Genomic DNA, 15800 nt, shown 5'->3' with positions numbered 1-15800 from the left:
CTTTAAAACATTAATAAAAATACGTCTATTTTCTTATTTTCAACCCTAAATATAGGAGGCATACAATTCCTAGTTTGGAAAAGTATCATTTTTAGATAACATATATTTTTGAGGTTTGAGTACTTGTTAAAAATAATGTATGTCTAAAATTCTTAAGAACTAGTTTGAACTATATTAGAGGTTTTTACAACAACTCGATGCTGTATTTCACCACCTAGTACTCTGCTGACCATCACTGTTTGTAATATTTAACATAATGGGGCAATTTTAGCTATTTTAGAATAACAGTGATTCCTTTTTCTTATTGCTGTTCTTTTAGTAAGTTCAATCTGTATGCTATGGTAAAGTGGAAAAGATACTTTTGATCTAGAAATAAGTACCATGTTGTTTTCCCCTGAGGCAAATTAATTCAAAATATTTTTCTCCTTAAGCTTTAATGCTATGATAATAAACAACCAAATGTCTAGAGTAAGACATTAATGTTATTATTTGTTTTTATTTATTCACCAAGTATAGACTAGCAGAGAAAGAGGTCCAAAAATCTGCATAGGGGTCCCATCGAATCTTTGCCTGGATACAAGTGTGTGCATGTACTGGATGAAACCCAATTCTGTTGGGTAAGAATAACTTATAAGGAAAGGACAATTAATATGGTTGCTGTATGGAAACTATTCCCAGAGTGAACACAGAGGTGGCAATTATTTATGTCCCTCCCAAGCCAGAGTGGAAAATCCTCATTGACTATACAGGGAATTAAGCAGAGACCACACAAAGAAGTGGGATGAATTATCTCTAAGTGAAGGCTAAATCTGATTTTCCCAAAACAAAATATCCCAAAATTTATGAAATGTAGCTAAATAAATACTTAGAGGAAATTTTTTTAACATTTAAAGCTTCATTTAAAAGAATGATGTAAAAACCACTGATTTAAATTCCACCTTAAAAAACTAATATGGTGATGGAAGGAGAACTGACTCTGGGTGATGAACACACAATGGGATTTATAGATGATGTAATGCAGAATTGTGCACCTGAAGTCTATGTAATTTTACTAACAATTGTCACCCCAATAAATTTAATAAAAAATAAAAAACTAATAAAATATTTAAATTAAAAAATTAAGGAAATAGAAAACATAATTCAATAGGAAGAAAAGCAATGACATCAAAAGTTGATTCATAGAAAAGATCAATAAAAATGGCAAATCTTTAGTCCAATAATCTGGAAGAAATACAAAACACAAATTAAAAAAATTAGTAAGGGAAGAAGCGACATCACTATAGATTCTACAGACACAAAAAATGAATAAGGGGGGGAGGAACTACAAAAGGGCATAAAGAAATTTTGGGGGAAATGCATAAGTTCTTTTGATTACTGTATTTCATACATATATACACGTGCTAAAACTCGTCAAATTGTAAACTTTAAATATGTATAGCTTATTGTATGTTAATTACATTCCAATAAAGCTAATAACAATTGTAGTTATTTATATATATGTATATGTGTATATATATAAAAGTATTACTGGACATATGTTGTAGTGTGTGTGTGTATGTACACATGTATGAGAATGTTGTGTATGTTAAAAAATATACATTGCAGTTTTACTAAGAGTTCTTTGTAGCATTTCCTTCTGAATGATCTTTTGCTAACATTAACAAGAATGCATGCATTCTTCCTCTTTATTTTATATTACAATGTACTGGCATAGCCTGGATTTCAAGTTTTCTGACCTGACAATCATCAACATAATTAATATTTTAATGTATATATGATTAAAACATTAAGTTTTTATTCATTACATAGAAATTTCATAACTGCATGTGGCTTGTTTCAGTGAATAATTTATATTTATCATTCATTTATGCGACTCTAACAATGCTAATTTAACCTATGAAATACCCTTCAAGATAGTTATTTTTAATATCCAATTTTATAACTAAGGGTATTGAGACCTAGAGAAGTGAAGTAATTGCACACAGCTGATAAATGTTAACAATTAAGTCTGGTTGACTCCGGTCTGGCATCTTTATCTGCCTTCCTGCTGTCCTTGCTGTCATGGCAGATACCTGTAGTTGGATATTTTAGCTGGGCTGCAACATGTGGAAAGAAATTAAAATCATGGAATATTAATAGAAATTGATCACATTCAAGAAACATTTATAGAGTATCTGCTACCTTCCACATATTTTGCCAGAACTGAGAACCTAGAAGTACATTTTCATTTGGCTAGGCACAGAACGAATGATAAATGCTCAATACATATATATACAAACCATTGTTCTTATTTTATTGGTAAATACAATTAGAAGTCCATATTTGGACTCAATAGCATGAAGTAGTTTGATGTAACTTCCTAGTTGCTGGTGTGTGTTTTTTTTGTTGTTGTTGACCATTTTCACTGCATGTTTTATTTAATTAGTTGATATAAATGTACCTATCTCAGATATTGTTTCATTTCTTTTGCTTATTGTTTTTTTCTCCTCTTGGTACTTATAAATTCCACAATGGTTGTGACTGTCATTTATTTAAGAATGTAGTTTCTATAGTGCCCTCTGATTTCTGCTGGTTCTTCTCATTCATACAAAGAGCTCACCCAAATCAGAGGCTAAAAGCACTCTCCAGGATGTGAGTCAAAGGAAGCATATCCCAAAGTCTCTGATGCGTCTGCATCAACAACGCCTATGATTTGCACTGAAATGCAGATTCCTGGCTAACCTCCAAATGACTGAATCAGAATCTGCAATGGCCAAAGACCCTACATTTTACAAACCTTTCCCAGGTAATAATAGAATCAGCAAGGTCACTGGTTGGAGAAGCTGGCCTCAGGAACCAAAACCTGTTGACCTCAAATACGTTATCAATAACTCCCTTATTCCTAAAAGCTGCTTCTATGATGGTAGCTTTTTAGATCTCGTTTCCAGAAATGTCTTCTTCTTGCTTTCTCTTTTAATATTTATGTCATCTAGATGCAATCACTACTCTACGGAATGCTTACCCATGCTACTGGCTTTTGTCACTTCCCAGAAATCAAAAGCATTGCCATTCAGTTACAGGTTACTTTTTAAAGGCCAAAAGAAAACAAACAGGTTAATCCTCTAAAAGCAAGCACTGGAATTTCCCTTCATCACCTTGACCCTCCCTCTTAAAAGGACTTTCTTTGTGAAATTTCACAAGCATGACAGAGAGCCGTGAGATCTCAGATTTGCTTTGAACAAGAAACTTTTCCTACAGCTTTAATTAAAAGGAAGTTTCAAACCTACAAATTAACAGTTTTAATATGCTGTTCCTGGTGATTAACTGCTTCATTTTAACAGGAATTCACGGTTAACACTGCAACTGTTAATTTTAGCGGCTTGATTTTTAAATTCCAAGAGGAGTAAAACTGGTTCAAAATGATTCCTATAATTTTTACCATTGGCCTGACAATCTTTATTTAGAAAATCTTTTTGAATAACATCATTCTCCTCTTAAGAATTTTGTCTGCTTTACATAGAATAGAAAAGACATTTAGAAAAAGTGTCTCATTTTTCCTTCTTTTGGACTATATCTCATACTACCTTTGCATGTTACTATGAATGTGGAGATTGGGTGAGGAAAAGAGTGTTTTAATGAAAATCTCTTTTTTAATCAAATATTTACATATTATTTTTTAGAAAACATAGTGTAGTTTTTAGAAATAAAATTTTAAAATTAAGCTACTATATAACCAATGTATAACAGTGGGTATAAGAACATATGATAAATGTCCTGGAAAATGTAAAATAAATATGTAAGGCCAGCTTACATAAGATGACTTCTGTCTTAGAGTTTTGTTTGTTCATTTGTATCCTGAGAGGTCTCAGAGTTCCTGATTATCAAGGATAATATCAAAATCACAGATAATCCAAAAAATTCCTTTTAGTCTCTAGCTTTAAATCTTTTCCTTAAAGAAATTCCACTTCTAAGCTGCTGATAAGCAGCTAAGTGACTGTTGTAAAATGCACCTCAGATCATTGTATCTTACATATTTATATTAAATGTCACTTTCTGGGATCCATTCGCTCCCATTTTAATCTCTCCATCATTTTCAACCTATTTAATGTCTCCATCATTTTCAACTTACTTCCTACAGGAAACCAGTGTCATTAATTTCTGGTCTATTTTTTCTGTTTCTGTTTACCCTTCTCATTCATTTCTTTGTACACAAATAAGTTTATATATATATATATATATATATATATATATATATATATATATATTTTATACCATATAGTAATATACACATGTATGTTTATATAGTTATGCATATATTATTTCATGCATATATATACATATTTTCTATATGACATATACATGTATTTTTCTTATTTCTGTCTTATGGAAAATGTAAAGGTATAAATTTTCTTTTGCCCTTTGCATTTTCTCCTTAGGAATATGTATAATATATTGAAAACTCCTCAATATCAATTCATAGACAGATACCTTATACTTTTTTTTATATAGCTGCATTGTGCTTCGTTACGTGTAGTATAATTAATTCAACCCATCTCCTACGTATGGTCATTCATTTTATTTTCAATATTTTGTAATTATAAATAATGTTGTAATGAATAACCTTGTGCATATGTATGTTTCAGTATTGTTGGAAGTATATCTTTAGGGTAAACTCAAGAAGTGGGAATGTGGGTCAAAAATAAATGTGTGAGAGTCCCTGGCTTCCTAAAACTACTCTAACAGAAAATTCCTAAATTTTTAATGATTTTATCAGGAATTTATTGTTATACATTTTAATTTTTGCCTGTTAGATATCTGCTCCAATTCTTGCAGAGCCTGTTACTTCCATGAATAATACTTCCAGAATAATAAAACTTTCCTGCTTTACCTCACAGAATTCTCAAATGAAATGATGACCATGAAAGCATTTTCAAAGAACTCTATATAAATATTATGTTATCCCAATAATATAGTATTTGTTAACTTACCTTTAAAATATCTTCACCTTAAAAGATAAATCCCCAATAGATAAAACACGGGACTGCCCTGTTTTATCCCCCATCCCAAATTCAAAGTTTATACATATGCTGCTTTATCAGCCTCAGTTATTAGGAAATTGTTTTAGTCACCACACTGATTGGTTTTGCATTTGTCATTTCTTTTTGTTCTGCTAGCCATGTTTGTGAAATTTGGCTGTGCTGGTACCTTATTGGTGTTACATATCCCACACTGGGAAGGTTTTACCTCCCTATTCTTGACAAGTAATAGTATGCCACCTCTTCTATTTGCCAAATTCTGACGCACTAAAAAATGAAAAAATGGACAAACTATAATATTTTATTCAGAAGAGTCAAATTCTAATATTGAGAATGGTTTTGCCTGTAGTCTTAAAAATATCTTGACCTTTTTATAAAAGATTCATTATCAAGCAGATTTACTTTCCAGATATCAAAACTGTCACTGGTTTGGATCTGTAAAGTAGATTTTGGCAGTATGGGTGTTTGTTTTCTTTTTCTCCCTATGGCACTAATTTCTATATATTTCAGGATAATTTCCATTTCTGGTGGTTAAATTTAGTTAGCCAATAATTATCAGTGATATTTTTGAAAGTGAATGACTCATATATGGTATTGGCACTGTTTTTATGTAGCAATGTTGACATATATCTGATATAATAAATTAGCATATCCATATAGTAGGCATATTTGTCAATAAAATGTATATGCTGACGGTTAATGTTTTGTAGAAAATATCACACATTATATATATCAGTATACTCAAAGCATTAAGCCTCAATATTTCCTTTTCTCATTTTCTTATAGCAAGAATCCTGATCTGGGCTAGAAATTAAACTTCAGTGGGGAAGAAGGAAAGAATCAGGAAAATGAAAGAAACAGAATTAGAATATCTTTATGATGAGTAAAATGGTTTTATTTTTTGACTTGGTTAGGCCCAGAAATTATGACTCTACATAACCTACTGAAGTTATTCAGTTCAAATGATATTTGTTCTCTCTTTTGGGAAAACTGAAATCCATTCTTACCAATTAAGTCCTCCAAAAACTATTTAAATAATCAAAGCATCAAGCACAAAGAAAATCTTTCATTAACACTCTAAAAATATAAAATCACAATGAACATAAATATTATTAAGTATTTACTATTAGATTTAGGACAGTTGGGGCTAGGTTAAAGGACACAATTTAGAGTCGATTCATACTCTCCTTCCTGAGAAAACAGGTCAAAATTTCTACTAGAAAGCAAGTACTCAGGGGCAGTGATTTGGTCTGTTTTGTATCTCCATCGCCTAGAACATTGCAGAGAACATAGTAATCATTTAATTAATAATTGTGGATTTACTAAATCACTTATTAAATGAATAAAACACTGAGAGAAACAAATAAATTTATGGATTACAGGTAAAAGCATTGGCAAAATTTACTAATATCCTATAATTTGGACTGGCATTCTGATTGAGTTAAGTGAGGATATTTTTCCTTTTGGACACCCCCCTCACCCGCCCAACATTTTCAGTGGGGTGTTAACAACACTTGATGGTTTCTGTACCTGGGATTGAAAGCCAAGAATAATTCCATCAAAACCAAATCCCTTGGGTTGCAGAGCTTTCTTTTAAATGCAGGTTTCCCACCCTGAATGGCCACATCTTAACTTTTTTTCCCAGTGAAGCACAGTCCTCTCTTAAAGGAGCAGGCATTCTCCAGTTGAAGAGGCCATCACAGTAGGGAGAATGACAGTCTCAGACACAGTGGGGCCCAGCACAGACCCCAGGCCACATTGAAAACGAAATATGGAACGCTGGTCACTGACTCAGCAGTTTCAACAAACACAGTTCATTAGTCATAGAGATCACTTATCTTCTAGGAGAGCTTATTCCCCTAGCTCATTGCTTCTCTCCCCACCAAGACTGCAGGCTTCCTGAAATGATAATATAAAACTGCATCATATAGTTCCATGACTTATGATCCGACTGACAGATTCTGACATTTCAGTAAAAGGTAGAGGTCTAGTGAAAACCCAATAAAACTACTTTTGTCAGAAATCTGCCTAGGATAGACTTATTTTCAATTAGAAAGAAATAGACTTGAAAGTTATGTTCTTTGAACAGATTGCACAATAAAATTGAAAGGAATATACATAGCCCTCAGGAGGTAGAGAAAAGACTACCGTATAAATATAAATAATATTATGAATCACAAATAAATTTTAATAATGTCAGATTTTCACTCCCAAGGAAATGGATGACAAAATAGACAGTAAGACCTGAAAGACTAGAAATAACCCAGCATACCAACATGAAAGGGAGCTATCAGATTTACAGACATATGGATATATTTTGCACATATGTATTTTATATATATATATATATATATATATATATATATATATATATATATGCAGAGTTGTTAAAACTCCTTTTTCTTATTCCTTATATTTGCAAATACTTGATTAAGTCAAGAATTCTTTCCCTTCAAACCTCAAAAGTTTTTGATAAATTTCTGTAGTGAAAATTGTTTTGTGTTAGTTTTAAAAACAAAACTGTAGCTTGCATTTGGTGTCTGGGAATCTACGATTATGTCTTAGTGAAATCAATTTAAAATTTTGAGTCTAGCAAACCACTTTTAGAAATTCACTAGAGAATACTACTTCATATGTCTGATAAAATATGATGAAACAAATAATTCTAAAGCATAAGTATTGCACTGGCAAAGTATATTGTTTGAGTCAGCTTCACAAATCTATCAGTAAATCATGGATCCATCATTTTAGGATGTGCCCTTCAAATTATGAGCAATTTAATATGTAAGCATTTTAATGTAAATGGGACTAAAAGAGGCTTTGGAAGTGTAAAGTCTGTTGAAAAGAAATTTATTTTGTATAATATAGGTGAACTATTTTTAACGTGAAAAATTTGCCTGGTGTGGAAATATGGCTTTTTCTGTGGACGTGAATGTAAAATTGTAGGTGCTGTGAAGTTCACCTAAAAGCATTTGTAACTATATTGCTGAAACTTTCCAAATATTTTCCACTTCATTTTTTATACTTTTGTCTTTATTGTCCAAATTCATCACTCTGACAAGAGTCAAATAACTTTCTTTATCACTGTCTTTCCAATCTCAAGCAGTATATGCATCTGGAAAAGTCAGTCATTCTTAACGTTCTATATGCTTCAAAAAAATTCTTTCACAATGAAGTTGACATTCTCAATACAGATTTTGTAACTACTGTGTAGTCAGTGAGACTCTTCACTGTGAACATGCAAATAAAAAATTCATTAATGAGCAGTCTTTAAATTTAACAAACAAGACTTGGCTTACTAGATCATTATAGCAAAGCAGTAAAGAGAATTTCACCTCAAAATGAAAGAAATGCATATTTGTATATACACACAAATATTCACATTGTCTTTAAATAGCTACTCAAAAATGACCAAGACCTTCTATTTAAACAATTTAACATACCCATGAACAGTCAGGAAATGAAAGAATCATTTGAGAATTCTTTAAAAGGTTTTTAACTCAGGGACTCAAGTCTTGTTGAACTGCAGAAAAAAATCAATCAGAAATTTGGGTAAAACTAATTTAAACAGTATATGCAAACAAATATAAGATGGCTTATTCTATGAAGAAACTATGACTATATTTTGTTTTGTGGTTTTTCTCTCTGTGACAATTGTCCAGCACTCTTGTGAAAGAATCCAAGTATCTATTCAAAATCAAGAGAAAAGATCAAGAAAGGTATAACTATGTAGGCCTGATTCAACATAAGAGCTATAGCTAATTTTGAAGTCCTATAAAACTGATTCCTAGTGAAAGAAAAGCAAGATAATTGGACTCGGTATAAATAATTCACCCATTAAATTCCTTTTTTGAAAATAAAATGATTCCTTTACATTATCATGGTTTTTTAAATTGTAAATACAAACAATTTAAATTCAACAAGTATTTATTGAGTGTGTTTATCACTTATCAGGTACTCTTCTTGGCACTGGTGATACATTAGTGAATTAAACAGATAAAGGATCTAAGTTCTTGTGAAGTTTTATATTTTCACAAAAGCAGGCAAACACACACACACACACACACACACACACACACATATTGAGTATGGTAAGTGAGATTGGGAGTGTCAATGGCTTCACAGTGCATTGAATCCACTTGTAAATACAAAGTGCATGTAGGTATCCTAACACATCGCTGAATTCACTTATTAGTCCTAGTAGACTTTTTAAAGGTCCGTTAGGATTTTCTATATAAACAATGCTGTTATATGAGAATGAGGGCAATTTTACTTCTTCCTTTTCAATATTTATACCTTTTATTTGATTTACTTGCTGCTTATTACACTGACTAACATCTCCAATATGACTGCCAATTAGAAATGACAAGTGTGGATAGCTTTGCCTTGTTCCTGTAAAGGATAAAAGTTCAATATTTCACCATTAAATAAGATGTTGACTCTGTGTTCTGAAGAGAAAGTTACCTTCTATATTTGAAGAACAATCATGCCATTTTCTGAACTTTATTACATCACTTCTACGCATCTATGCTGATTTTTTACATGTTAAGCCAACCTTGCATTCCTAGGATAAATCCACTTTGTCATTATGTCTTGTATTTTTATGTGTTTCTGGGTTCCATTTGTTAATATATTATTTACAATTTTTATATACATGTACATGAGGGGTGTTGGTCTCTCATCTTCTTATCTTGCAATATCTTTGCCAGAGTTTGGTGTCATAGTTTCATTGGTTTCATAAAAACTACATTAAAAATACTTCCTCCTTTCATATTTTTGTAAGAGTTTTTTGTGAAATTGGTAGTATTTCTTAGAATTGTGATAGAATTCACTAATAAAATCATATGGCCTTGGAATATTCTTTACTGGAAGTTTTTATAATAAACTCAATGTTTAAAATAGATACAAAAACATGTATCTTTATTTCCCTTCCTCTCTAGGGCTAAGCTTTTAGCTAAGTTTCCAGCATCCTCAATTGGATTGTCTGAGAAAACAAGGAAAGAGGAAAGAAAAAAAAGAGAGAAATAAAAGTCATCTTGTTGGTTAAGGGACGTGCTCTGTGGGAACCTTGACCTTGAATCTCTACTGCCAACCGACAACTGGCTGTAATTTCTTGGAGAACAAGTTCTACAATCTAAGGAGATGTGTCTAACTAGTCCAGTATGGCTTTACAATCTAGACTTATATTATAAAAATAAATAATTTTAATCACTGGGGCATCATAGTATTTTTGGTTATTCAGGACATATAGACTAGCTAATACATTTACCCTCTATAAAGAAGGGACTCAAGGCAGCTACAGGTAAGACAGACCCTCATAGATATTTTGGTATTTGTCTAAGACTTATCTTTAAATAGTCAGCGTATTTAAAACAATGAACCAAGGAAAACAAGCAACCTAAATGGAAATTTAGGTCACAATAGCTGAGGAACTTCATTGAAAATAATCAAACAAGGCTGATTCACATCATGTGCTTTTTGCCTTGCCTCTTGGGTTTTATTCAAAGCTAGCAGTGCAATTTTTCTCTTCCAAGTTTGACCCACTTGTGCATGGTGCTGATAATTATTTCAGTCTAAATTCAGTATTTTAAAAAGCCTCTCAACTTTTGCATAGTGCTGCATAAGACACCTATTAAAAGAGATACAAGTTTAAGTATAAACTTTTTTATGGAAAATAAAATAACTTATATAATGAAATATCTGGATTTAAAGCCTGCACTTAACAATGTCCATGGCATTCATCAGTTGGAGTCTATGGCTATTTACTTTACTTGCACTAGTTACCAAGCCAGGAAAAAGTTATATATTATATTGATTTGTCTTATAAAACTAGCAAATGTTTCTTTCTTTTTTTTTTGTCATAGTGGGTCATTTATTTTTAAATGGGGTAGAACATTTGATGTAAAGACAAAAGTTGAGTTTGAAAAAGTAATAAGTGAAAGAAAAAGAATTGAAGCTTCCAAAAGCACAGAACTTAACTGAGAAACTAAGTTTTCCCAAAGCCTACATGCTAGTAATTAAAAAGTTATCTACATAATCTCTAGAGTCTTTTAAAACCAATATGTTCCTTAATTTAACAAAATAATATACTGAAAAAGGCTAATTTAAGCTATTCAAAAATATTTTGCAATAATTATAAATATTACATAAGAATATAGAGCTATAGCAATAAAATCCAGTGGGGAAAAATACATGATGCCATTAGTGAGGTAGCAACACAGTGACTCACGTAATACATATTAAGATTGATCATTTGTTATTGGTAGAAAGTTCAACAATTTTATTAATTTTAATTATTTGCTGTTAAGAAAAACTATGCTAAATTTTCCAAAGTATTAGGGAATTGTCATTAACTCAAAAGTTATCCACATGATGATTACTAAGGAAAAACTTACTTTATGAATACTAAGACATTTTAATTAAATCCTTTGAAAAACAGAAATGGGAGATATAAATAATTTAATAGTACATAGAGGAATTAAGATGAAGGCACCAAATGAAAAAATATGGATATTAAGAGCTGTGTCCTTGACTGACAAGGGAAATTAAATACTGATTAGTGCTTTTATAATTAATAGAACATATTCCTTATCAAGACTCATAGAGAGATATGAATGCATGTTTTATTGTTCATTGGTTGATAAGGTTATCATTTTGGGGAAAAAATTATGTAGATAGATAGATATAGATATAGAAACATACATACATATACAGGATATATTAAAAAAAATCAAGAATATAATTTTAAAAAGTTAAGATATACTCCAAGGAAAAATAAACATCTCTATCTAGCCTACAAAAACTCTTTGAAATATTTTCTAGAATAATACCTAATAAATATTATTTAAACAGTAACTGTAAAATTCAACAATTTTAGGAGGTAAGCCTCTAAAACTTATAAGAAACCCATAATATCTATGACATACATGTGATTCCAGATCATAATAGATGAATATTTTTCTCAAATTAGTAAAAATTGTGAAATTAAATCTAGGCAAATTGCTCACATTTGCAAATAAAAAATTGTCATTCTCATTTTTATCTTATAAACATATTCTAATGTGAAAATGAAATAAAATTAACAATAAATTAAAATTATAGTGAACCATGATCAAAGAAGTTTTATTAAACATTTAAAAAATAATTTTTATTAAGAAAAATAATAATGTAATTCATACATCTACCATTTATAAGAGAAATAATGCAATATTCATAGAGACTGAACAAATTTCCTGATAAAAAATGAAAAACAAACAAAAAAATGGATGACATAGATTGTATAGAACCAGAAATAGAAAGATCTTAAACAAAATAAAGAATATCCTTAAAAGGATACAACTTAGTACTTGATAAGGAATAGACAGATTTCCCCATTGAACGCAGGATCTAGAAAAAAGTTAAACCCATCTTATAACTACTATGGAAGAAATAATTTAAAATGAGATTTTTGTATACTGTAGGAAAAACATACAATATTATCAATACACAGATTATATAATTGCTTAGCAAACTCAAGAGGATCAACTGAAAACGATTTAGAGATAATGAGAGAATTAAGTAAGGTACATAATACAAAGAGGTAAAAGTAGCAAAAACAAATGTCCTGAAAAAGAGTATTTTTTTGTATAGGGATTAATTATTTTATGTAACTATAATAATTTAAGGAATAGATCACTGATGCAAGGATAGGCATATAGATAATTGCAATAAGAAAGAATGTCATTTCCAAATTATATTAAAATATAGTAAATAGTAAAGGTAGCATTTCAAATAAGTGAATAAGCCCGGACTATAATTTCAATCAATAGTTGAGAAAATGAATCAATTATTAGGTAAAGTTAAGTGATACTCTTATTCACATCATATAAGTCTTTTTCTGAGTTTACCAATTTTTTTTAATGTAGAAGTATAAAAAATTATCCATAAGATATGTAGAAGAAATATGATTTTTATTCACTTAATATCAAAGTAGTTAAGGACTTTCTAAGCACTAAAGGAAAGAAACCATAAACAAAATATTTTATAGATTTTGATATACAACTTAAAAAATTGTGTCCAAAATAATGAAATCAATTAGATACAAAAGTGAATACTTTATTCACATATTAATGAATAATAGTCTTATAAAATAATCCTAAATTTATGTTTGCCAGTTTGCAAAATAAATTTAATAACAGCCAATTACTTGCCAAATAAACATTAAACTATGTCAGCATTGCAAAGATAAAAATCAATAAAAAGCAAATGTGTGAATCTAGCATTTCCATGTTCTGTTTTATCAGAGACTATTTTAATTTATACATTTATCTTATAGACTTCTCTCATAAATTCTACCTCTAAAATAGGTAGTAACATCCTCATTTTAGGAAACTGAAACTGAGTTTGGTAGAGTTTAAACCTGCTCGTGGTCACACAGCAAATTGCAGAACATTAGGGTTTATACCTATATCCAACGTCCTTACTTTTCCATAGGTTTCCACCAATCCCTATATTGGTTCTCTTAACGAAAGCACAAAGGAGGCAATGATTAGTATTAGGGGTTTCTGATTTGAACTGTTAAGTGTAAACCCTTTCATCTTTTCTTTATTCTAAAATCCTATTTAGAACAAATAAAGTAAGACAGCAAATTCATGTGGAAAAGCCATGAAGGATGTCATCAGCTGATCAGAACCCCATGAGAAATTTGTGGATCCTTTGATGGTTAATTAGACTTAATCAGAATCCTATGGAATTGAGACTTCTCCAGCATGATAGAAATGAAAGTGGGAGTAAAATAAAATAATAAAATAAAATAAAGTAAAATAAAATAAAATAAAATAAAATACTGAGTCTTCTCAGAAGAAAAACAGACTATTGTCAGGATTAATGAATGGTGGCAGGGAATGGGAGAGGAAACAGTGCCATATAATCATCAGGAATTAAAGGGCTATGCATCTTCAGAGGTGTCCAAACTTTTTTCAACGTTTTCACCAAGGGCCATATATGGTAAAATACACCAACAGCCAGGCCACTCACTTGAGGTGAAGTACGTATTGCCTCACCTAGTTTATTTAAGTAAACTAAATATATTTTTGGAATTTGCTGCGGGCCAATAAAAAAATGGATTGCGGGCTGCCATTGGCCCGCGGGCCGCAGTTTGGACACCCCTGATGAATGAATTAATACTCAATGTATCTAAATGTTAAAATATCTGTTATAGCTTTTCAAATGAAAGAGTTGAAATCCTGACCTAACCCCTTTCTGAGGATGTGTGGAAGCAGAGAATTGTTAAATCTAGAATTACATAACAGCCACCACAAAAGATTGAGAGCTGCTTCATTCCCCAAATCAGCTAATCCGACACCATGAAGACTATTCCTTTGCCCACATATTATGTACCTGCCCCAACCCAACTTTGCAACCACAAGAATGGAGACCAGGATACCTGTAATAGATGTAGCTCTCACTGGCATTGAATCGGGGAACTTCATATAAGTGTAGGGAAATATGCTCAAACTACCAATATTGATCAATATAGACCTTTACTTCTAAACATGGCACCACAACAAAGAATCACCAAGTATTTGAGGAAATCAGCATCATGAAAGGGTGAGAGAACCAATCATGAAAAGTGAAAAATTAATATATAGAATAAGAGTATACATCAAAGAAATAAACCATAAATGCGTGTAATTCAAATCCATTGAGATTATTGAGAGGCTATCATATCCACAAAATAAAAAGCAACTGTTACACAAAAATGAAACAATTAGAGCATTAATAATTAAAGACCTGCTGGGTAAAATTTTAAAAGCAAAAAATGATAAACAAAAAGATTGAACAGACTAAATATTAGGGTAAACACAGCTGAAGATTGAATCTTTGATTTAGTGTATGGAATCAATAGATTATCTCATAATATACTGTGAAAAGACAAAGAGATGAGAACATTATGACAGTACTAGAAGTTAGACACTCTGTCTAACAAAAGTTGTAGGAAAAGTTGAATAATGAAAATAGAGAAGAGGAAATACAAAATAAATAATTTTCCTGAGCTGAATAAAACCTCAAGCTTGGGTTTTGGTGGTGTTAATGAAGGAGACCTACAGACCTAATGCAGATGTTTAGGAATTCCAAAGTTAAAATTTAAGCTTCACAATAGCTTCTCATGAAGAAAGCAGGTAAACAAAGGGTGATTATTGTCATAGGGATTAGAATTAGATTTGTGTTTTGTAACCCAGGATGTTTGAAAAAAAATGGTGAAATGTTTTTAAATTCCATAAGAAAATTGTAAATGTAGAATTGTATGTACTTCTAAAATATTATTCACTTTTGATGCAAGTTAATGACATTTTCCAACTTGCAGGATGGTCAGAAAGTTTTTCAGAAATAACTAATGATTTACTCCAACAAAAGGAAAAAACTAAGATCAAGAACTATTGAACACATAAAATATAAAAAACAGGGTTGAGCAAAGAAGCTAGCAAAATTTATTGTTGAACATGTATAATAAATGATAGTGTGACTGGAAACCTTAAAACAATCAATAAAATTTACATCATAAAAATAAAAGCATGTTGAAAATATAATAAAAACCAGAAATTAAACTCCAGAAGATTTCAACAAAATATGGGATATTGGAAGGAAAAGGAGAAAGTGACAGCTTGCAAAAAGTATTTATATTTGGAAGGAAATGTTATAGTTGCTGATTAGTTTTCCATGTTGATAGAGAAATATGTTTAAATATTAAATATTTAATATAAATGTTATATAAATAATGGATGGAGTCACCATATAAGCATTGGA

The sequence above is a fragment of the Rhinolophus sinicus genome, chromosome 16 (genome assembly GCF_057876585.1).
Source record: "Rhinolophus sinicus isolate RSI-liver-muscle chromosome 16, RSI-T2T, whole genome shotgun sequence".
In the NCBI taxonomy this organism is placed as follows: Eukaryota; Metazoa; Chordata; class Mammalia; order Chiroptera; family Rhinolophidae; genus Rhinolophus; species Rhinolophus sinicus.
This window is presented reverse-complemented; position numbering follows the sequence as displayed.